General features: G+C 41.2%; 1 protein-coding gene and 1 non-coding gene across 5 annotated transcripts in view; both read left to right on the forward strand.

Annotated features, from left to right (window-relative positions):
• Positions 1-24745, forward strand: part of TEX14 (testis expressed 14, intercellular bridge forming factor) — a 151014-nt gene that overhangs the window by 13513 nt on the left and 112756 nt on the right. Inside the window, exon 1 of one of the 4 annotated variants that reach the window (XM_043482938.1) lies at positions 19192-19498. The exons of the other annotated variants lie outside the window; for them this stretch is intronic. The gene's annotated coding sequence lies outside the window, so the exon portion shown is untranslated. Of the gene's footprint in view, positions 1-19191; positions 19499-24745 lie in introns of those variants that run through there. 4 annotated transcript variants of the gene reach the window in all.
• Positions 19776-19934, forward strand: LOC122425702. Its single transcript, XR_006264972.1, has one exon. It is a non-coding gene; the product is annotated as a U1 spliceosomal RNA (small nuclear RNA).

A 24745-nucleotide genomic window follows, 5' to 3' on the forward strand; every position in this document is an offset into this window, starting at 1 on the left:
TATTTTTTAATTTATTTTTATTATCTTTTTATTTATTTATTTGTTTTTGGTTATGGTGGGTCTTCATTGCTGCACTGGGGCTTTTTCTAGTTGCAGCAAGAGGGACTGCTCTTCACTGTGGTGCGAGGGCTTCCCACTGGCAGATTCTTAGCCTCTGTACCACCGGGAAGTCCAGTCGTTTTAGGTTTCTAAACTAAGTTCTTCTGCTTCTTCCCATTCTCCAGGTCCTCTTCAAAGGGAGACACTTTCCACTCCAAAAACAACTAAAGTTTTATTCTTGTGACATTTATGAACCTCTTTGTTTCTAAACTAGTGTGCAGGATATTGTTCTTCAATGCAGGGGTCCCCCAATCCCTGAACCTACAGAAGGAGGTGATCAGTGAGCAAGCAAAGCTTCATTTTCCCACTCCCTATTGCTCCCGCCTGAACCATCCCCACACAACCCCTCAATCTCCCCAACCCTGGTCTGTGTAAAAAAATTTTCTTCCATGAAACCAGTCCCTGGTATCAAAAAGGTTGGGGAACCTCTGCTTTAATGCATCCATTCTTTTTTTTTCCAACTAGTACCGAGTGGCCAAAATGTGTTCTGATGTTGTTATTACTTAATGCATTACTTAATGCAATGCATTGTAACTGTGCAGGTGGGCAAACTATTTTTTTTTAAATTAAACTTTTAATTTTTTTTATTATAGTATGGCTAGCTAACAATTTTTTAAAATTTATTTTAATTGGAGGCTAATTCCTTTACAGTATTGTAGTGGTTTTTGCCATACATTGACGTGAATCAGCCATGGGTATACATGGTGTGTCCCCCATCCTGAACCTCCCTCCCTCCTCCCTCCCCATCCCATCCCTCAGGGTCATCCCAGTGCACCGGCCCTGAGCGGCCTGTCTCATGCATCGAACCTGGACTGGCGATGTGTTTCACATATGGTAATATACATGCTTCAATGCTATTTTTGATGTTTATGTTTGATAATGGTAAATAAAGATTTAGATCTCTTGTACCACCATTTCTTCTCTGTTTTTTCTAATATAGTTTAAAAACCATTTGGTTAAATCAGTATTCAGTTTATATTATTCTTAGGCAAACATTATTCACAACAGAGCATTGTCATTGCATGTCACTGTCCCCTTTAATTTCATTGTTCTTCTGGTTAGATTTTTTTCCCTTCTGCTTTTTTTTTTTTTTCCTTCTTTTTCTTTTCTGCTTTTGGTCGTGTATCAAGGCATGCAGGATCTTAGTTCTGCCACCTGGGATCAAACCCATGTCCCCTGCAGTGGAAGCACAGAATCCTAACCACTGGACTGCAGTGGTGGCGGTGGATTAGTAGCTAAGTCATGTCCAACTTTTGCAACCCCATGGACTGTAGCCTGCCAGGCTCCTCTGTCCATGGGATTTTCCAGGCAAGAATACTGGAGTGGGTTGCCATTATAGCCTCTTGTTTTCCACAAGGCCAATCATATCAAATAATCTTATTAGTTTAAATGTTGTTTTGTTTTGTTTTTCCTGGAGGTCTATCTACTTCTGTTTTTCCTCTACCTAAACTCATTGTTCTTTCAGACTGCTGCATAGGTGAAATAGTTTAAATGGGTATCAAATTCTAATGGAGTTAAAATTTTCTTCATGATTTCAGAGGCATCACTTTTTTGACTTATAACCTCTGGAAACTATTGAGAAGAATTTCTGATTCTTTATACTATTTATGTGATATGTGTGACTGATCTTTTCATTCTTAGAAAAAATGAATTATCTCTTTTGTTTCATTTTTCTGTAATTTCCTAATTTTTTGCCATAGTGTATCATACAGCCATTCATTGTATGGGGCACTTAATGAAAGTCCTTTCGACCTTTAGAAAGCCTTTCTATGTTGGGAAGTTGTCTTGAATTTTTTCATTGGTGATTTCCTCGCCTTGGTTTTTAATTTTTCAAAAACTTTCCATATTTGGATATTAGAACTCCTACAGTGGTCCTCTGATTAGGAAAAAAACATATATCTGTTCTCCATCTATTCATCTTTTTTGCTGAACCTGTATATTCAGTTTTATATTTCTACAATCATATCTTTAGGACCTCTTTTTTCTTTTGTTCTAAGTTTCTGCTTTGTGTAGCTTCTTCTTTCTATATATATATTTTTTTCTATATTTTTTTGTCCTCTGGCTGTGCTGGGTCTTTGTTGCTCTGCATGGGCTTTCTCTAGTTGTGGTGAGCCGGGGCTGCTCTTCCTTGTGGTGCTCCGGTTTCTCACTGCAGTAGCTTCTCTTGTTGTGGAGCACAGGCTCTTGGGCACTCCGGCTGCCATAGTTGTGGCACACAGGCTCAGTAGTTGTGGCATGTGGGCTCCTGAGTGCATGCTCAGTAGTTTTGGCCCATGGGCTTTAGTTGCTCCAAGGCATGTGGAGTCTTGCCGGACCAGGGATTGAACCTGTGTCCCCTGCACTGGCAGATGGATTGTTATCCACTGTGCCACTACGGAAGTCCTGTATAGCTTCTAATACTTGTTTTTCAGATGCAAAGTCTTCTTTTATATCTCTGAAGATTTTAATGATTATTTTTTATTTTCTTTTAAAATTTTCTTCTTTTTGCATAGTCTGTCTCCACCATATTGTCTTCCTTTGGTTGGCTGAGCTGCTGTTATAATTGTCTCCTCATGTTAACAAATAGGGAGCTGGTTGGAATCTCTGAGTGCCAAGGTGAGGTTGTATGGTCTCTCTGCTTCCCTGCAGAGTGATCTCCCTACACCTTTGTAGGGGACACCGATGTAGACATCGTTGGGACTTTCTTCTAGGGTGTTTACATTTCTCAGAGGAAGCTTTCAGTATCCTGGAAGGTAAAGGCTTAGTTACCAGTGTTCTGGAAACCAAATGAAGGATGAGAGGGAGGAGGTGTCAGCATTCAGCCTTTGGAATGCATATGTACATCCTCTTTTCAGTAACTGAACTTTTACCTGAGTTTCAAGACTTCTCCAGAGAGCCTCAGTTGTACCTTCCTCCATTATCACCACTCTGAAAAGTGCCTGGGTGGGCTGCTTATCTAGCAGCATGGTGAGAGAGAAGTCTGGCCATCTCTTCTGAAACAGCTTTCCATCAGCTTGGTTTCTTTTTATCTCCATTTCACCTGGCTCTAGAGGCTCTGATACTATTAAATCTGGAATGTTTTGAGTATTGGGTATTCTGCAGTCTCAACTGGGTATTCTGCAGTATCAATTGGGTTAGTTTTCAGCTTTATCCAGAACTAGCTTAAGAGTTGGGGGTTCCTGGTCTAGTTCAGTCATTTCTCACTGGTAACTGTCAAAAATACGTCGCTGTTGTCCCTTCTGTCCTCCCCATTCTTGAAAACTGTTGCCTTTTAAAAATTGCTTTTTTGCAGTTTCCATGGGATTTTGAGAGAGAGTGAAATTTATAGATATTCAATATACCGTCTCTTCCTAGAACCCAGAATTATTTACAGTAATGAAAAACTGAACCAATAATGTCCAGCAACAGAGGAATGAGTGTATGAGTTACAATCCAGTCATAAGATGGACTGTCATGCAGAAATTTTATGCTTTCTATAAGCTTTTAATGGCTGTTTGAAGTTAATGGGTAAAGTAATACACACAGTAGTTACATGTTGTATTATTTTGCTGGGTTTTGTTTTTTTTTTTTTTTTGGGCCAAGTGACTTGTTTAGTTCACCAACCGAGATGGAACCCAGGCCCTCTGAAGTGGAAGCACAGAGCCTGAACCACCAGGGAATTCCCGTATTTCAGCTATTTTAAAAGAAACAAACAAGAAAAACCCTGATCTGGAGGCATGCAGTCTAGTGGGTGAAGTAGCTCTGAATGCTAGGCAGAGAAAAAGTGAGACAGTAATATAGGCACAGGGCTTCCCTGGTGGTTCAGTGGTAAAGAACCCACTTTCAATGCAGGAGACGTGGGTTCAGTCCTGGGTTGGAGAAGGAACTGGCAGCCCACTCCAGTATTCTTGCCTGGGAAATACCATGGACAAAGGAGCCTGGCAGACTACAGTTCATGGGGTTGCAAAAGAGCTGGACATGACTGAGTGACGGAACAACAATATAGGCATGGACTAGACTATGCTCAAGGTCACACGGAGGTATTACTGTGTCCTAAAATTGACTGACAGAAACCAGGCCAACCTCTCTTTCACCTCCCAAGTGATTTTACCAGGGTTATATTGCTGTTTAGTAGTTTTGGTGGCTGCTTTTCACCCTATTTATAATCAGTCCCGTTAACTCTGTGGATAAGCAGGGATAAAGAAGTAGGCTCCAGTGATTGAGGCAGTGTTGGCCCATAGCCTAATGTAAAAAACTTCACACAGGCACAAAATAGAGAGACGGAAGTCTGAAGAGACATTTTCTCTGAGTTGTGATGGAGTCGTTTGTACTGCTGGGGATAGATGTTTTCCTTTGTTCATGGGATCTCCCAGGCAAGAATACTGGAGTGGGTTGCCATTTCCTTCTCCAGGGGATCTCCCCAACCTGGGCATCAAACCCCAATCTCCTGCATCGCAGATGGATTCTTTACCATCTGAGCCACCAGGGGAGCCCCTTAACTTTGTTAGAGTATGAAAAGAATCTGTGTGCTTTTATAATTCCCCTTAAAAAAAAAAAGAAAACACATCAGAACCTAAGCTGATCCATGGGGTCGCAAAGAACGACTGAGCGACTGAACTGAACTGAAGGCTGATCCATTCAAAACTGTCATTTCAGACCTGAAACCAAAAAGCTCCTAGAAAAGAACACAGGCAGAACACCCTTTGGCATAAATCATAGTGATATTTTTAAGATCTGACTCCTAAGACAAAAGAAACAAAAGCAAGAATAAACAAATTGGACCTAACTAAGCTTACAGAGTTTTGCACAGCAAAGGAAACCATCAACTGTTAAAACAAAAAGACAACCTAATGAATAGGAGAAAGTATTTACAAATAATGTGACTGATGAGAGGTTAATATCCAAAACATATATAAGCAGCTCATATAACTCATATCAAAAAACAACTTAAAACCCAATTTAAAAGTGGGCAGAAGACCTGAATAGATAATTTTCCGAAGAAGATACACAGATAGCCAACAGGCAAATGAATGTTAGCTCAATGTTGCTAATCATCAGAGAAATGCAGATCAAAATCACAATGATTTTCACAGTTGTCAGAATAGTTATCATCAAAAAGACTACAAATAACAAATGTTGGGGAGAATGTGGAGAAAAGGGAACCCTTGGACACCTTTGATGAGAATGTAAATTGGTGCATCCACTGTGGAAAGCTGCCGGGGTCCTGCCCCAGCAGGATCCAGGGGCACCCTCAGGATGAACGGTGTTGGCGAGAGAAGACACGTAGGACCGGCCTTGATGGGGAATGTCTGCGAGGGAGAGCGAGAGAGAGAGACCAGACCGGGATGTGCAGCAGAGTCTGGCAGTTGCTTTATTTTTCACCATCGCCTTTATACCCTAAGTTGGTACATTTCTAAGGGGCAGATAAGCATACAGACTTAGTTTAACATTATATCAGCTTGTCCTTCATGAAACCAGGTGTGCTCTGTATATTTTTGTTTATGAGAGTCTTTTCCCATAGATTTTTTGTACATTATCTTCTGGCCTTGAGGTTAGCAGGAAACAGAAAAGTGGCAGTCTCATGGTACAGCAGGTTGCAACATAATAGAAATACAATCCTGTTAACATAGAAGTCAGTCTTTTTGCAGAAGTTTTCAGCTAAATTTATCTAAAAAGTTTAACACACAAAGACTCTGTGGCTCTGGTGAGGCAGCCCCTGTTTAGCACTCCTGGTTAAAATTAACAATTATCTTATTGTTTTTACACTAGGGCTAAACCCTTATTTTACTAGATCTCCAACTATATGGACAATAGTTTCCACTGCACAACCTCAGCACATTAACATCAATCAAACGTTGATCTAATAATCACGTTTAAAACAATATTTTTTGTATTCTCTAAAAGGGCTTCCTCACCCCGCAAAGGGCTCTGTGCCTATTAGGGCCTTTTTATCTTTTATTTATTTATTTATTTATTTTTTATTAGGGCCTTTTTAATGGTTAATCTCTATGTATAATATCTTTTGGCTTTCAGGCCTGTTGACAATTTATGGCTTGCACCTGGTGCAACTCTAAGCAACTTCAGTAGCCGACCCTGTCTTTTTTGTGGTTAATCTATTTTCTTTCTATTAGGTGTCATCTCCATGGGAACTAGATAGGATTACATTTTTACAGAACAGAAATGCAAAGGATTGCAAAAACAGCAGATATGGCACAAAACAGGCTCTTAGTCTAAAAGTTAATTACCTGTAAGAAGTCACCAACTAATCTCTATCTAAACTATTTTCTATTAGGCACATTTGTGGCTATAATATTTGTGGAGCTTTTCTCACCCCGCGGAGGGACCTATGCTTAATAGTTTCTTTTGTTAGCGTACTGTGTTTAGGATGTTTAGAACAATCATGAGCATTTTTTGCAATGAGAGCACACATTTATCAAACAAGCCAGAATGCCAGCAAAAGGGTTTGAATTGAAGCATTTCCTTCATCCCTGGCCCTTTCATAGGGTACCAGCATCTAGGACATTTATTAATTAGGGTTTTAAGTTGGTCCTCATTCAATGAAAGAGGAGCAGGAGAACTCTAGGCAGGCAACACAAGAATCTGCAACAGGGCAAACGAGAACAACAGCAGAAAAGGGGGGAGGATACAGGGTGGGGTAGAGGCCAAGGCCAACCTGGAGGGTCCCTTATCCTAGACAGCCTTGCCTGTCAGGTATTTTCCTCATGACCTCGTCATGGATGGGATCCCGGATGGCCTTGCCTGCCCAGTATTTTCTTCATGACCTCGTCACGGGCGGGACCTCCCATAATAGCTCCCGGCATCTCTCCCTTTTTTATTTATTTAAAACAACCAGATGGATCTCAGTTGCGAGATTGTGAGTGCTCTGTCGCAGAGTTCTGACGATACAAGGGAGAATAACAATAATAAGAAGAATCAGCACTCTTACAGCGATGTAACTGAGAACAGTAGACAAGATATTTCTGGCAGAGATAAAGATGGAGAGAGTTTCAAAGAAATCACTGGCGGCTCCAGCAGCAGTTAAAATCCAGTTGGGAATGCTCGATTGTTCTAATCTGTCCATGCAGTCTATCTAAATCTAAACTTATGCTGGAGCTATTCTATGGGACCGAAGCTCTTGATGGAGCAAAGGTGTTTTAATCAACATGGCATGGGCATATATACTGTAGTTATTTTCAGCAAAGATAAAGATTAAGATTTCAGACTTACAGAACACAAGGTGATCTCTATTAAAGACAGAAGAGGGTACTTATCACCATAATGAGAAACTAATGAAGGAAATGCCTGGATTTCTCAGCCCCGGGAAAGACATGCCTTTCCCCTCAATTCCTGAATATTCAGGAATTAATAAGGGCCAGAGGTTTCCTGACAGATCCATAACAGCACACGGGAAGCCTCCTGTTAATTGCTTTTTGACAATTTTTTCTATTTTATCACACCTGCAAAAAAGGTCTTGACCAAATAAGTTTGACCAGTATTAACTAACCTTATAGAAAAGTGATGATAAACAACAAATACAATTATCAAGACAATCACTAAAGTTACAGTTTTAGACCCAATGTTGTGGGTAATAATTTAAAACCATCTTTGTGGGTTTAGCCGGATAATTTGTTCAGCTAAAGTTTTCAAATTAGTGGAAGAGGGCAGACGTTTAGAAAAAGTTTCAAAGATTTTTTTTTTTTTACGGTAATAGTACATTTAGAGAGGCATTATCATGTAAATGAAATTTGATTTGTTCCCAGTTGTAGGTACTATAATTGAATTGAACAGGAGTCACACAAAATTGGCAATTAATACAAGTTACAGATTAAATTGTAAGTGGGACATGGCCTGTATAAAATATGACTGATTATAGCAAAAGAAATAGTTACTATGACCACGACTGGTCCCCATGAAATGTCCAGTCCGAGCCTCAAGTTTTCTGGTGTTGGCAGCAAGCTTTTATGTTTTATATATGTCTCATAGTTCAGGCCCAATTTGTTTATCAAGGAGGATTCCAGGAGTAGGAGGAGGGTGTCATTCCACTGTCAAGCCAGCCAAGAAGTCCTTTGTCATGGTAATGTTTCAACATAGTAACCTTTTAAGCCACTTAAGCAGCATAATATATAATGTTTTTTATTTTTTCCTTAACTCTTTCCCTAAAGTTTTAGTAGTATAAACATGGTTCACAGACAGAGAAAGGGCCGCAATGTCCGAAAGCCTTCTTTTGGAGGTAGGACGAAAGCCCAAGTTTGTTGGCTGACGTTTATGCATAATTTTTCTGGGCCCAGGCAATGGAAGGACTTCATAGCCTAAAGAAGTGTTAATTAGTTTTTCTTCCTCCCCAGGGTGTGAGGGTTACAGGGAGGGGGCATATGGGCGGTGTCATTGGTTGATTTGATCGGTCTCTTTTCCGTCTATTTTATGACCTGTAATAAAGTGGGGGTTGGGTAAGTAAGCCCAGTTAAGTTTGGGAGACACAGGCTAGCAGGAAAATGTATTCAGGACTCCGAGGCATTCCCTGTTTGAGAGACCAAATTTTTTCTATAATTAGTTTGAGAGGAAGGTTTTTCTTACTCCCGGAAAACACAAGATTCAAACCTGTAATTTTTCAGATAGAAACCATAAAAGTTATAAGCATATTTGATGGTTCATTCAGTCCTTTGTTAACTTTTGTGACGTCATCAGGTTTTTCATTAGAATATTAAGACATATTAAAATGTTAAGAACTCTATATAATTTTTAGGATATCTGCATTAGTAATTTTTACAGATATCCTAAAAATACCATATATTATATATGGTATACCATATGGCCTACCATAAACCATAAAATATGGCTACCATATATTATAACACGAGCAGATTTATTACTCATTTGATAATCTTTTTTATGTAATTTAACCAACCACATAAACATAGTTTAATATTTTTTCCTGGGATGCTTCAGGGGCCCTCTGAAGCATCCCAAAGTTAACTAGAAGCTAAAAGCGATTCATCAGAATAATTTAGGAAGTTTTGTCAACAAAGAACAGAAAGGTTTAGACATTCAGTCAGATGGGACTACAGGTCACTGTGAAACAACAGCTATTTACTCAGCCAAAGTAACAATATAGGATTTTAGAGGCAAATATAGAACAGACCATTTAAGAGGTAAATAAACATAAATCTATTGTCAAATGCAGTTCAACATCTGAAGAAAGTGTGTTCTTTTAACAGAGAGAAAAGTCAAATTCAAGTTTTTGCATCAGCTTACTTTTATTCATCAACAGTCCCAAACTTCTTTAGTTTTTCTGTAAAAGGAAATCAGTGTTTAGTAGTAAATGTTTCAAAATCTTATTTTATTTGGAAATGACCTAATTATTTAATAGACTTTCAATACTTAGCTTAGTACAACCCTTAGAAATTCAAGTTATACCAATCTGGAGAGACTATTGTAGACAAATATTCCTAAAGAATAATTATTTTTAATAGAGTTTATATATAAATTCATATCTCATTTACATTTATTATAAGTTTCTTTATTCAAGGTAATTTTCTTGTTGACAAACTTGTAACAGATATAATATTTAACTTAAACCTAGTTACAATGAAAATATTTTACTTGATGTTATTTTAAGACATGTCTATATTAGATAGGTCAACAAACAAACATTAATATCAGGTATTTATTTTTTGTTTTTGTTTTTTTTTTTTAATATCAGGTATTTAATACTGAATATTTTCTAGTTCACCTGAACCTGGAATTTATTGCTTAATTTAGAATTATTTGATTTGTAAGTGCTTATCTTTTTTTTTTAAGCCAATAGAGCTCATTTACAAATTAACCTAAAAAATATTACCCAGAGACAAAGACACACCAAGACATAATTAGACAGACACAGTGCAAGATCTAGCTTCATTTTCTAAGATTGGTCATGAATTAGATATTACAATATAAGATTTACTAGTTTATAAAAAAAGGTTGAAATAAGTAAAATTTTTAAAAGCCTTTTAGATTCCTGCGTCCAGGACCGGGGGACTAGAAAAACGGGAAGGATAGGAAGGGCTAAGGAGAAGAAAGAGAGGGAAGGGGAAAGAGCTCAATAAAGTCTCTTGTTCCTCACCGGTCGGGGCACTCTGACCAGCTGTCTGCGTCAGGAGGAGACCAGGGACAAAAGGGTCCCAGTTGCGGCCCCTGGGTCTGGTCCATTGGCAGGCAAGCTGGCCCCTGAGTATCCCAAGTGGTCAGGATATCAGTCTCAGCGAAGAAGAGTCCCCACCAGTAGCAGGAAGGGGGACCCCTTCCAGGGCCCGAAACCGGGCTCTTGTCTAACACTCGGAAATGAATTGTCCGAGGAGACACATGTGCTGACAAAGCAAGAGACTCCATTGGGAAGGGCACTCGGGTGGACAGCAGGAGGGTAAGGGAACCCAGGAGAACTGCTCTCTTCTGGAAACCAAGGACGTTGCTCCTGTACAAATGTGAAAAAAGATTGAACGCTGGTCTTTTTAACTTTAATTACTCTGCGGTTGAGGAGTTGCATTATGACTCCAATAAAAAGCTGTCTTTCTTTTGACTCACTGTTACCCATTTCTGTTACTAATTAGAAAAAGGAAAAAAGAGAAAAAAAAGGAAGAGGCGTAATTTTAGAGAAGAAAGAAAGAACCTGAAACGTACCCACCTTTCTTACCCTACCTTTCTTATGTAGGGGGGCCTGTAGCGCCCTAGTGGGGTTCTAAAACCTGAAGCCTACCCACTTTCCTTACCCTACCTATCTTATGCAGGGGGGCCTGCGGCGCCCTAGTTGGGTCCTAGCTGTCCCGAAGACTGAACAATGGGGGGGATTACCTTCGGGTTCCCTGTTCGTGGCACCACTTGCTGGGGTCCTCATTCAATGAAAGAGGAGCAGGAGAGCTCTCGGCAGGCAACACAAGAATCTGCAACAGGGCAAACAAGAACAACAGCAGAAAAGGGGGGAGGATACAGGGTGGGGTAGAGGCCAAGGCCAACCTGGAGGGTCCCTTATCCTAGACAGCCTTGCCTGTCAGGTATTTTCCTCATGACCTCGTCATGGATGGGATCCCGGATGGCCTTGCCTGCCCGGTATTTTCTTCATGACCTCGTCATGGGCGAGACCTCCCATAATGGCTCCCGGCAGAAAGCAGTATAGAGGGTCCTCAAAACATTAAAATAGAACCACTATATGATCCAGCAATTCCATTCCTCAGTATATATCCAAAGAAAATGAAACACTAATTCAAAAAGATAGCATGCACCCCAATGTTCATAATAGCATTATTTACAGTAGCTAATATATAGAAGCAACTTAAGTATCTATCAACAGATGATGGATAAAGATTTATATATTTGTATCTATATAGATATAGATATATACACACAATGGAATATTAACGAACCATAAAAAAGAATGAAATTCTGCAATTTGCAACAACATGGATAGATCTAGAGTATACAGTTCTAGTGAAGTAAGTCAAATGGAGAAAGACAAATACTCTGTGTCATCGCTTATATGTGGAATCTAAAAAAATACAACAAACTAGTGTATATAACTGGGGAAGGCAATGGCACCCCACTCCAGTACTCTTGTCTGGAAAATCCCATGGACAGAGGAGCCTAGTAGGCTGTAGTCCATAGCGTCGCTAAAAGTCAGGCACGACTGAGCGACTTCACTTTCACTTTTCACTTTCATGCACTGGAGAAGGAAATAGCAACCCACTCCAGTGTTCTTGCCTGGAGAATCCCAGGGACAGAGGAGCCTAGCGGGACATGACTGAAGCGACTTAGCAGCAGCAGCAGCAGTGTATATAACAAAACGGAAGCAGACTCACAGATACAAAGAAAAAACTAGTGGTTACCAGTGGAAGGGGGAAGGAGGGAGGGGCAAAATAGGTATAGATAAGAGTACAAATTCATATGTATAAAAGAAGGATAAATTGTATGGCACAGGGGCAATATAGCCACCATTTTGTAATAATTTTTGTTGTTGTTGGGTTTCCCTGATAGCTCAGCTGGTAAAGAATCCGCCTGCAATGCAGGAGACCCCAGTTCCATTCCTGGGTGGGGAAGATCCCCTGGAGAAGGCTTAGGCTACCCACTCCAGTATTCCTGGGCTTCCTTTGTGGCTCAGCTGATAAAGAATCCACCTCCAATGCGAGAGACCTGGGTTCGATCCCTGGTTGGGAAGATCCCCTGGAGAAGGGATCCCCTGGAGTCTACCCACTCCAGTATTCTGACCTAGAGAATTCCATGGACTGTATAGTCCATGGGGTCATGAAAAGTCAGACACAACTGAATGACTTTCACTTTTTTCTTTTTTGTTGTTCAGTCACTCAATCGTGTCTGACTCTTTACAACCCCATGGATTGCAGAACTACAGGCTTCCCTGTCCATCACCAACGCCCAAAGCCTGTTCAGACTCATGTCCATTGAGTCAGTGATGCCATCCAACCATCTCATCCTGTGTCATCTCCTTGTCCTCCCATCCTCAATCTTTCCCAGCATCAGGGTCTTTTCTGATGAGTCGGCTCTTTGCATCAGGTGGCCAAAGTATTGGAGTTGCAGCTTCAGCATCAGTCCTTCTAATGAATATTCAGGACTGATTTCTTCTAGGATTGACTGGTTTGATCTCCTTGCTGTCCAAGGGACTCTCAAGAGTCTTCTGCAGCACCACAGTTTGAAGGCATCAGTTCTTCAGCGCTCAGCCTTTTTTATTGTCCTGCTCCCACATCCATACATGACTACTGGAAAAACCATAGCTTTGACTACATGGACCTTTGTAGGCAAAGTAATGTCTCTCTTTTCAATACGCTGTTTAGGTTTGTCATAGCTTTTCTTCCAAGGAACAAACGTCTTAATTTCATGGCTGCAGTCACTGTCCACAGTGATTTTGGAGCCCAAGAAACTGGAATATAATCTATAAAAATATTGAATCACTGTGTTGTACACCTGAAATTAATATAATACTGTAAAGCAAGTATTTGTTGTTGTTCAGTCACTAAGTTCTGTCCAACTCTTTGCAACCCCATGGACAGAGTATGCCAGGCCTTCCTGTTCCTCACTGTCTCCTGGAGTTTGCCCAAGTTCATGTCCATTGGGTCAGTGATGTTATCCAACCATCTCATCCTCTCCTGGCCTCTTCTCCTTTTGTCTTCAATCTTTCCCAACATCAGGGTCTTTTCCAGTGAGTCAGTTGCTTGCATCAGGTGGCCAAAGTACTGGACCTTCAGATTTAGCATCAGTCCTTCCAATGAATATTCAGAGTTGATTTCCTTTAGGAGGGACTGTTTTCACAGATTCTCATAAGTCTTCTCCAACACCACAGTTAAAAGCATCAATTCTTCAGCGCTCAGCCTTCTTTATGGTCCAACTCTCACATCCGTACATGACCACTGGAAAAACCATACTTTAACTAGACAGACCTTTGATGACAACGTGATGTCTCTGCTTTTTAATACGTTGTCTAGGTTGGTCATAGCTTTTCTTCCAAGGAGCAAGCGTCTTTTAATTTTGTGACTGCTGTCACCGTACATGTGATTTTGGAGCCAAAGAAAATAAACTCTGTTACTGTTTCCATTTTTTCCCCTATCAGTTTGCCATGAAGTGATGGGACCGGATGCCATGATCTTAAGTTTTTTGAATGTTGAGTTTTAAGCCAGCCTTTTCACTTTATCACCTTTATCACCTTTAGTTCCTCTTTGCTTCCTGACATTAGGGTGGTGTCATCTGCATATCTGACGTTGTTGATATTTCTCCTGGCAATCTTGATTCCAGATTGAGCTTCATTCAGCCTGGCATTTCGAATGATGTACTCTGTGTAGACGTACAGATGGTAAAGAATCTGCCTGCAACGTGGGAGACCCAGGTTCAATTCCTGGATTGGGAAGATCTCCCGGAGAAGGGAATGGCAACCCACTCCAGTATTCTTGCCTGGAGAATCCTTCTGGACAGAGAGGCCTAGTGAGTTACAGTCCATGGGATCACAAAGTGTCGGACATGACTAAGTGACTAACACCACTACTCTGCATAGAAATTAAATAGGCAGGGTGACAATATACAGTCTTGACGTACTTCTCTCCCAATTTTCAACCAGTCTGTTGTTCCCTGTCTGGTTCTAACTGTTGCTTCTTGACCTGCGTACAGGTTTCTCAGGAGGCAGGTAGGGTGGTCTGGTATTCCCATCTCTTTAAGAATTTTCCACAGCTTGTTGTGATCCACACAGTCAAAGGCTTTAGTGTAGTCTATGAAAAAAAAGTCGATGGTTTCCTGGAATTCCCTTGCTTTTCCTATGATCCAACAGATGTTGCCAGTTTGATCTCTGGTTCCCCTGCCTTTTCTAAATTCAGCTTGTGCCTCTGGAAGTTCTTGGTTCACATACTGTTAAGGCCTAGCTTGAAGGATTTTGAGCATTATCTTGCTAGCATGTGAAATCAGTGCAATTGTGCAGTAGTTTGAATATTCTTTGGCATTGCCCTTCTTTGGGACTGGAATCAAAACTGGCCTTTTCTTTCTTTGGGATTAGAATGAAAAACTGACCTTTTTCATTGTTGTTGTCCAGTTGCTAAGTCCCATCTGACTCTGCAGCACGCCAGGCTTCCCTGTCCCTGTCTCCTGCAGTTTTCTGAGACTTATGACCTTTGAATTGATGATGCATCATGTGGTGTCTTCTCCAGCACCACAATTCAAAAGCATCAATTTTTCAGCACTCAGCCATCTTTCTGGATCTTACTTAGGTCACCTTTTATTATGAATTTTTCCTTTATGTTAGTCCTTCTCCTCCACCCTGTGATTTTTACTGGCCAGTCATCAGAACAAAGAGGGCAGGAATTTTCTTTTTTATTTTTTTTCCACTTTGGATTTTCTAGCTCCAAAGAAAATGCCTTGAAAACAGTAAATGAAGGCTCAATAAGAGGATGTTGGATGAATGAATACTGTGATTATTGTGTAGGATGGGTAGCCTAGTCTCATTTTTTTCTTTTAAAGTTAAAAATATATGTTTGTGTCTAGACATTTATGACTATTAATTTTTAAAGCCTTCAAGATTTAACACCACACTGCAAATAAACTATACTTCAATAAAATTTTTAAAAGGGTTGGGGGGATGAAATGGTAAAAAATGAACAAACCACAGGGGTGGGGGAGGGGAAATTTTTTTGACACCATAAAATACATATTTATAATGATTTTTTTCCTTTGGACTCTTCAGTTTTCCCAAAGGCTGAATGGTAACTTTTAAAATCAGAACTTCTTTCCCAAAACATGCTTTTCTGTTTTGACTCTTTTGTTTTCCTATCTTTTAAATTCAAGGTCAGATGGGAGCTTGTGATTTCATTATGTAAATGAAAGATTGTACAAGTTAAAAACTTTTAGGATGACATCCCTACTTTATTTTATTTTATTAAAAAAAAATTTTTTTTTTTTTACATCCCTACTTTAAAGGGCTTCCTGGGTGGCGCTAGTGGTAAAGAACCTGCCTGCCAATGCAGGAGACATAAGAGACACAGGTTCGATCCCTGGGTCGGGAAGATCCCTTGGAGAGGGCAGAGGAGCCTGGCTGTCCATAGGGTCACCAAGACTTGGACACAACTGAAACGACTGAACATGCACGTACACATCCTACTTGAAAAATCAAATGTGCTACTGTTTTAAAGGAGCTGTGCTACTTGGAGAAGTAAATCCAAGAACAAGTATTTAGGGAAGTGAGAAATAAACGCGGATGGAGTGGAAAGTATAGGCAAGGTATGGTGAGTACCAAGTTTATATATGTAGTAAAAAAGCCCAAGTCAAGCAGCTGTGTCTGTGAAGAGATCACAGAATTGCTTTCCCAGTTTGCGGCTCATCACCTGACTCTTCCAACTGATAGTCTGTGGTAGCAGACTTTCTTTTGGCCATAGTCAATTGAAAGTCTAGTCCAGGAGATGCTCTGCCATTTCCACTCCCAGCAGTGTTTAGTTACCAGTCACTCTCATTTGTCTGTCGGCTCTCGGCTGTTTATACTGGAGAGATGGCAGGCCATTCAGTTAGCCAGCAGCCCAGGCCATGGGTGTGACTCCTATGTCTCTGCTGAGGCTGAGACGTAAAGTTATGAAATGATGATGTGGAAGCAAGCTATAGAACAGGCCTAGTTGAATAGTTGTTGTTTGCTGTTTTGTTGCTAAGTCATGTCTATCTGTTTTTGTGACCCCAGGGACTGTAGCCTGCCAGGCTCCCCTGTCCATGAGATTTGCCAGGCAAGAATACTGGCATGCGTTGCCTTTTCCTTCTCCAGGGGGCCTTCCAAACCCAGGGATCGAACCCATGTCTCCTGATTTGGCAGGTGGATTCTTTACCAGTGAAGCACCAGGGAGACATCTGGGAGGTGGGATCAGTTTTTGAAGAAAGAACATGGAAGCTGAGAAATACAACAGTCAAGGACTGGGCTTTGCAGAATTGCCCCAGTTAGGGAACAAGAGAGGAGAACAAACCTTCCTGAAAAAAGATGGAGAAAGAGCAGAGGTGAGCACTTTCATAATCAGTAGGCAAGAGTGACCTTTGAAAAAAATGCAGTCATTTTCTGCTTTTGATGGAGTAGGGGGAAATGGCAAGAAAACATGTATAATGTGTGTTGGCCACATTAATTTCTCATGGATGGAGTGAAGGCTAAGGTGATCAGTTTGAAGACAAATTAAACAATCAGTGTATCTTGGAAACTCCCCTTAGTCCCAGGGCTTGAGAATACCTTCCTTTGTCTCACTGACCACATCACATTGAGAGGATCCTAATCTGTTCTCCTAAATTCTCTGATGCCAAAGAGACTGTAACTGTTTTGGAGGATTTTCCAGTTTTGCTCTGGGGAGATGAATACTCCCAGTTTTTCTAACCTGATGTTCTCCACAGGTTAGTAGACCCTAACTGTAATGAGGCTTTGACCCTTGAAAATGTGAGGGTCAGGGGCACCAACCCTCCATGCAGTTAAAAATCTGTGTATAATTTATAGTTGGCCCTCTGTATCTGCAGTTCTTCTATATCCACACCCCAGGTCCTGTAGTACTGTGGTACTTATTTATGGAAAAAAATCCGCATGTAAGTGAACCCCAAGTTGATCAAGGGTCAACTGTATATCAGTCTATGAACCACTGAGTGTAGAGGTTAAGAGCATGAACTCACTAGTTCTGCTACTGTTTAACTGGGTGGTTTTAGGTAAATTAGTTAATTGTCTTCTGCCTCATTTTCTTCATCTCTAAAGTGGACAATAATACTTAGTGCCAACTGCCTATAGAAATAAAAATGCACAGTGTAAGCATTGTGAGTTAAATTTGCATCAGGGTCTTACTGAGGACTAAAGCCAAGGAAACAGCTTCTCAGTAGCTCTGAGAAACTGCTCTGAAGAGGTAAGAGAGAGGCTAGTTTATGTATGATGGGTTTTGGTGGGGAATGCAGTCAAGTAGGTATCTTGGTAAAGGATTACTGCTAGTTTACAAAGAACAGATATCACAAGTTAATGACTTCAGGGCTTTTCTCTGTATGGGAAGATAGCAAGAAGCTGGGTTTATTAAAATTCTTCTTGAGATACACCTATTTCAGGGCCTGTTTGCCCAAAGCAAACAATAAGCATCCTCTCATTGTCTTAATTTCCTAGGCCTGGAGCACAGAGTGCTTCATCCTTTTATCGCCTTAATCTCTTCTGATAACAGAGTGCACTGTTGGTCAGTGACTGCAGCACGTTAATTCATCCTTGTAGAATTCACTGATGAGCGGAACACTCTTTGCTCTTTTTTGTTTGTACAACCTAAACAGTAATTGTTGAGAATTAAATGAGTGTCTTAACATGTAGGAGCTCCTCCATAAATGTGATGTTAAACCAATGAATTCTTAACTCTTAAGATCCAGGAAAGAAAAATAAGAGAATAGTACTGCAGGGTGACTGTGGAATTGAAAAAAGTTTATTTTCTCAATAAAGGACACTTGTATATGTTTGAAAGGAGAGGTGCTAAAGCCAGGTCAGCGGAAAGGGCTGAGATCATAGAGGATGGAATTGGGAGCGCACGTGGAATGAGGGGCTTCCAAGGTGGCACTAGTGGTAAAGAACCCGCCTGCCAGTGCAGGAGATATGAGAGATGCAGATTTGATGCCTGGGTGGGGAAGATGCCCCTGATCCCCTGGAGGAGAGCACGGCAACACCCAGATCTCATAGCCAGACATTGGTTCAGAAGATGATGTTGATGCTTACACTTTGAGAAACACTGGTGGGAAAAGCATTCATTTGTACTTTTGAAATAAAGGAGAAGGTAAATTGTTCTCACTCCTATAAAAAGAATGGGTGTGATTGGATTAGGATTGTAGTTCTCAATTCTGTAAAACCTTAGGGTCCCTTTGCATAACAAATAGTAATATTTCTTTTACTGTTCATAGTATATTCATGGAAAATATGAATATTCAAGATGTTCCTAGAAAATGTAAGTTATATGTTTCCCCACAGTTGATGTAAGTGTTCTAACTGTAATATAAAGGAGAAACAAAATATTAAAGTGTTTTAATATGCAAATGCTTGGCCTGGCTACCCAAGGAAACTGAAATGTCCCCACAAACTTTCAAAATCACCCCTTGAGAGCAGTGGCATAGTAACTGAGAACCACTGGTTCAGGTGGAGGTTTAAAACATCAGGGTAGAGGGGATTGAAAAGATGTGTATAAGAAGAATGCCAAATTGCAGTGAAGATGTGACTGCAGTTTGCATGAATTTGGGGTAGGAGGATCACAACTTCCTCCAGCAGTGCTGGGGAGAACAAAAGTAGGATCTAGGACCACATGCAGTAAGTGTGCTCTGCTGAAGCAGGAGGATGAGGTGGTTGAGGGGCTAGTGAGTCACATGGTATCTAGAGTCTGAAGAATCTAGTGAACTGAAAGGTCAGACTCCCCTCTGTCAATAAGTAGTCAGGAGGCAAGAGAAACTTACCTTGGTTCAAAACATAAAATGCTGGGAGAATAGAACAGCAACAAAATAGGTTATATATATACATCACTTAGCCAAACACAGAGATGAGGAGAAAGGAAAATCCAGAGGGCAAAGGTAGGAATGGACTCCGTCTATTCCCTGAGGATACTGCCCCTTCTCAGAGGAGGATGGGGGATGTTAACAGAGCAGGGGCAGGAGATAAAGCCTGGGTGAGGCCTGCGCTCAGGGAGGGATCTGACTGGCTGTTTCCTCTTCGTTCTGCACAAACTGATTCTGAAAGGAGAAGCTTATCACGAGTCGTGCCCCGTGAACACTGGAATCCAACCTCAAGCCCGTAGCCAAGATATTCTCGAGTCGATGCCCGGCTCCTCTCCCGGGGCTGGTCTGAAGCGTTGGGAGCCAGGCGAGGATGAGGTCGACTGACGACTAAAAAACTCTTTCGCGTGGGTGTGCCCCATGGACTCCACACTGGGAGATCCGAAGACCTTCAGTTAGCCCGCTTCAGGACGCGGTGGGTTTCTGTCGGGAAAGGATCCGGGCGCGGCGAGTTGTTGGAGGAAGCGGCCGGCAGGGGGCGCGGGCCGCGAGGCGGCGGTGGAGTAGCTACAGGGATGGCTCCAGGCGTTTGGAACCGCGTTCCCCGGAAATACGGGCTTGATTATCTATTAACAATACTAAAATATAGTTTGAAAATATGTTCATTTGAATCGCTAGGATAAAGGCCAAATGGAGTCGTTTCAGGAGTGACCCAGATCTTACAGTGGTGTGCGCAGCCGCGGGTAGTGCCAAGGTCAACCTCGGGGAAGATAACCAGGATCAGGTGGTTTTCCCGGGGCGAGGCTCATCCGTTGCACTCCAGATGTGCTGACCCCAGCGATTTCCCCAAATGTGGATAAGTCGGTCGCATAATTTGTGGCAGTGGGGGACTGTGTTGGTGCTTTCCCCTATCCTCTTTCTATCTTAAATCGTTCAAGATGTTTTCTAAAAAGGGTCTAGTGGCTCATCTCTAACACTGGAGGGGTTATCACGTAAGGTAGGTGGGTAGTGGTGAGTGTGATACACGGACGGAGTGAAATAAAGATCTTTAAATACTAAACCACTATGAAATGGTCTTCTGCCCGGATTTTTGGGTTTTGTCAGGACTATTTATTTAACTTCAGCTGTCTGAGCTTTAGGATCTGAGTTTACCTGAATGGTTTTGAACGTTTTTAGTTTTGGAGTGTTACAATATCTCAATTTTTTTTTAGGCTGGTTATATTTTGCAGTGATATACCATTTTGGGTGTATGGGGATAAGGAAAGCATGTTATTAGAACTATTTTCAGTTCTTTTAGCCTTTTATATGTGGTTACCAAAACTTGTAAAATAGCATGTTGTTCACATTATATTCTGTTGGACATCATTTCTCCCTTATTTTGAAAAAGTTTCCAGGAGGTCTTGCTGTGTTACTTCTATAACATGCTTCCGCTTCCTGGAATTCCCTGCCTTCTCTCATCAGTCTTTGACATTCAGCTCTCTCTCTTGTTGCAGCTGCCTGGGATCCACCCAAACTGCCACAGAACCTAAGATGGGCTTAAACATTACTCGGTACTGTAGGCACAGTGCTGCATAAAGGCACTTCTTTTAAAATCAGAAGAAAAAAAGGTGAATTTTTAGGTGGAAGAAAATGTATATAACAATGTCATCTTTTTATATTAATACGTTTTTCATGGTGGAAGGGTCCACAAAGGCAAAGGTGTATAGGATCCTTCAGTCGTAATGTGGTCCTTAACTCTTTGATTAGTGCTCATTACTCTTTTCCTCTAATTCTGGCAGGTCTATTTCCTCTATAGTTTGTGATCTTATTTATTACAAGGAGATTGTATCTCCACATGATTAGTATCTTCAGCGCCTTAGGCTAGTTGCTGGCACCTTAAGTTTAGGTGGCTGTAAGTGACTAGTTACATGTGAGTAACAACTTGAGAACAGGTTTTTGTTTTTTTCAGCATTAGTAGCACTCATAGAAACTCATGGATACTTTGTGAATGTTGAAAATACTGGAGTAGGCAATGTGGTCATCAGAAATAAAGTTCCTGTGAGGATTTATTGTATAACACAGGGAACTCTACTCAATACTCTGTAATGGCCTATATGGGAAAAGAATCTTAAAAAGAGTGGATCTATGTATATGTTTTACTGATTCACTTTGCTGTACAATAGAAAACTAATACAACATTATAAATCTACTATATGCCAATAAAAAATTTTTAAAAAAGAAAGAAGACTTCCTCAGCATAGCAAAAAGAGCCTTAGAATGTCTGTGAAATCATACCTGGGGGGGACACAGTCATAGAGGACTCAGCGCTGTGGCCAGCCTGGCATTCATGGAAACAGCAATACCATGGAAACAGCAAACCACCTGGAATGAAATTAGGATGGTAGATCCATAATGAAATTATAACATATAACTGAGGTGGGCTGGGTCACACTTTGTGGATGACAGTATCTAACAGATGTCTAAGTAGAGTGATTATGGTTTATACTGCAGAGCCTTATGGATGGGAAGTGTAAAACCAGGGCCAGTGTGCATCAGAAGTGCCTCAGAATGGGTTTGGCTCCCTGAAACATAGGGGGGGGTGTGTGTAGAGTGTCTGTAGAGTTGCTCAAGCTGGTAACAGACGTTTAGATTCAGTTGTCAGCACCATGGACTTCTTAACCGTCAGACCTGCTCAGTGAGCTTATATAACAAAAGGCAGCTTTTAAAAATTACTGCCACACATATTTCTGAACACACACTATCCTTGACTCCTATGAGGCAAAGATATGAGTGTAAATTCAGAGGTGGGTGAGACTCACAGACTGAGGGCCATGTGTGATGGGACAGAACGTCTTAGTTGGCAGAGGCAACCATGATCTGAGAGAGGTGGGTAGATGTGCTGGTGCCGCCCCTCCCTAGGATGCAGAAACTCTCCGAAGTTCTGCCTGAGAGACGGGCTGTGCCTCTCCACCTGCGCTTATTTGGGGCCTTTGAGTTAGTTGGTCACGGAGTTGTTTTATTCTGTGTGTCAGTATATTAATATGTATACACACACACACACACACACATATGGACCTATATTCACTATAATTATTATTATTGTTCAGTTGCCCAGTCATGTCCAACTCTTTGCGACCCCATGGACTGCAGAACCAGGCTTCCCTGTCCTTCACCAGCTCCCAGAGCTTGCTCAAACTCATGTCCATTGAGTTGGTGATGCCATTCAGCTATCTCATCCTCTGTCGTCCCCTTCTTCTAGCCTCAATCTTTCCCAGCTTCAGGGTATTTTTCAGTGAGTCGGCTCTTTGCATCTGGTGGCCAGAGTACTGGAGCTTCGGCTTCAGCATCTCGCTCCAGTGAATACTCAGGGTTGATTTCCTTTAGGATTGATTGGTTTGATCTTGCAGTCCAAGGGACTCTCAAGATGCTGGAGTCCAGCCCCGGCGGGTCCAAGGATACCCCAGGGATAAGTAGCATCAGCGAGAAGTGCACGGACTCTGGTTGTAATGCAAGAGCTCGTCTACTTTATTTTTTAACAGCTCAGATTATATAGAATTGGTTTTCTTGCCTCCCCCTTACCATCACCCCATGTTACATCAGATGTTGGTTTCATACTCCCGTCAACATTTCCCCTCATATCTTTCCCAATGACTTCATCTGGAACAATCCTGATTACAGGGTTTTTGCCTTGAATCCCGTACATAGTCTTCTTGCCTCAATGGCCTAACATTTTCACTCTGACAAAAATAATGTTCCGTAGATTCCAGATACAGTATGAATTCTTTGGACAATAAAACAATACATGGGAAGGATTATGAAAAACATGTTTGACATTTCTGAGAATAGTACCATGAGAAAACCTATATATTTTTCTTTGTCTAAGACCACAAGACCTCAGTCTACAATCTTTAACTATGAAGCAGCAAAACACCTCTGCAGCAGCAAAACACCTCTATTAATAGTGAAGTAATGGCAGTGAGGCTGGTTAATATAAATCTTCTATACTATTGAAATCCTATGCTACATATTTTCCAATTCTACAAAAATACCTGTAATATTCCATGTTGCTTAAAGGAAGAGAAACAATGGACAAATAGCAGCACTGAAATAGCAACAATGAAAACCCTCTTGACCAAAGAATATTAACCTATCGTACATCTACTTATGAATCTAAACACCTCTACTCTTTTCTAATCTAGAACATTATAATTGGCAAGCAGCCAATCTATGCCTGTGGCCTTTTCCTTTTTGGCTTGGTACGGAGCTTATGGTCGTGTCCTGGGTCAGAGCAATCATGAGCATTTCTGATGCCCTCCCAAGCATAATGCCACTTGCGTGGTGGATGCTCTGTCACAAACCTGAACAGGCCTTTCATTCCTGGTCGGTCATAAGGTTCCCAATGCTTAGGAGGCAGAGTAGGCCTCGGCCTTAGCGGATCTTTCTTAATAGGCTTGGACTTTGCCAGGGAGGCCTGATCACTATATGTTACATTCCCAAGAATTAATAGAAAATCCAACAACAGTAAGACAGAAAGAGGAAGGGGACATACTGGGCCCCCGGGGCGACCCCGAGGGGAACCTGCCTTGCAGGTTCCTCTCTCGTCCCGTGACCTTGTCACGGTCTGGGCACGTCCCAGCGGCTCCCGACATCAAGAGTCTTCTCTAACGGTTCAAAAGCATTAATTCTTTGGTGCTCAGACTTCTTTATGGTCCAACTCTCACATCCATACATGACTACTGGAAAAACCATAGCTTTGACTATATGGATCTTCGTAGGCAAAGTAATGTCTCTGCTTTTAAAAACACTGTCTATGTTTGTCATAGCTTTTCTTCCAAGGAGCAAGCGTCTTTTAATTTCATGGCTGTAGTTACCATCTGCAGTGATTTTGGAGCCCAAGAAAATAAAGTCTATCATTGTTTCCCCATCTTTTTGCCATTAAGGATGTGACCAGATACCATGATCTTAGTTTTTTGAATGTTGAATTTTTTTTTTTTTTTTGAATGTTGAATTTTAAGCCAGTTTTTTTCACTTTACTCTATCACCTTCATCAAGAGGTTCTTTAGTTCCTCTTGGATTCCTGACATAATGGGTGGTGTCATCTGCATATCTGAGGTTGTTGATATTTCTCCTGGCAATCTTGATTCCAGCTTGAGCTTCATTCAGCCTGGCATTTCAAATGATGTACTCTGCATAGAAGTTAAATAGGCAGGGTGACAATACACACTCTTGACATACTCCTCTCCCAATTTTGAACAACCAGTCTGTTGTTCCATGTCTGGTTCTAACTGCTGCTTCTTGAGCTGCATATGGGTTTCTCAGGAGGCAGGTAAGGTGGTTTGATATTCCCATCTTTTAAAGAATTTTCCACAGTTTATTGTGATCCACACAGTCTAAGGCTTTAACATAGTCAATGAAGAAGTAGATGTTTTTCTGGAATTCCCTTGCTTTTTCGATAATCCCGCGGATGTTGGCAATTTGATCTCTGGTTACTCTGCCTTTTCTAAATCCAGCTTGAACATGGAAGTTCTGGTTTATGTACTGTTGAAGCCTGGCTTGGAGAATTTTGAGCATTACTTTGCTAGTGTGTGAATTGAATGCAATCGTGCAGTAGTTTGAACATTGTTTAGCATTACCTTTCTTTGGAATTGGCATGAAAACTGACCTTTTCCAGTCCTGTGGCCATTGCTGAGTTTTCCAAATTTGCTGGCATATTGAGTGCACTAATAATTATCACTGTTCTGAG

Source organism: Cervus canadensis, chromosome 1 (genome assembly GCF_019320065.1).
Source record: "Cervus canadensis isolate Bull #8, Minnesota chromosome 1, ASM1932006v1, whole genome shotgun sequence".
NCBI classification, from domain to species: Eukaryota; Metazoa; Chordata; class Mammalia; order Artiodactyla; family Cervidae; genus Cervus; species Cervus canadensis.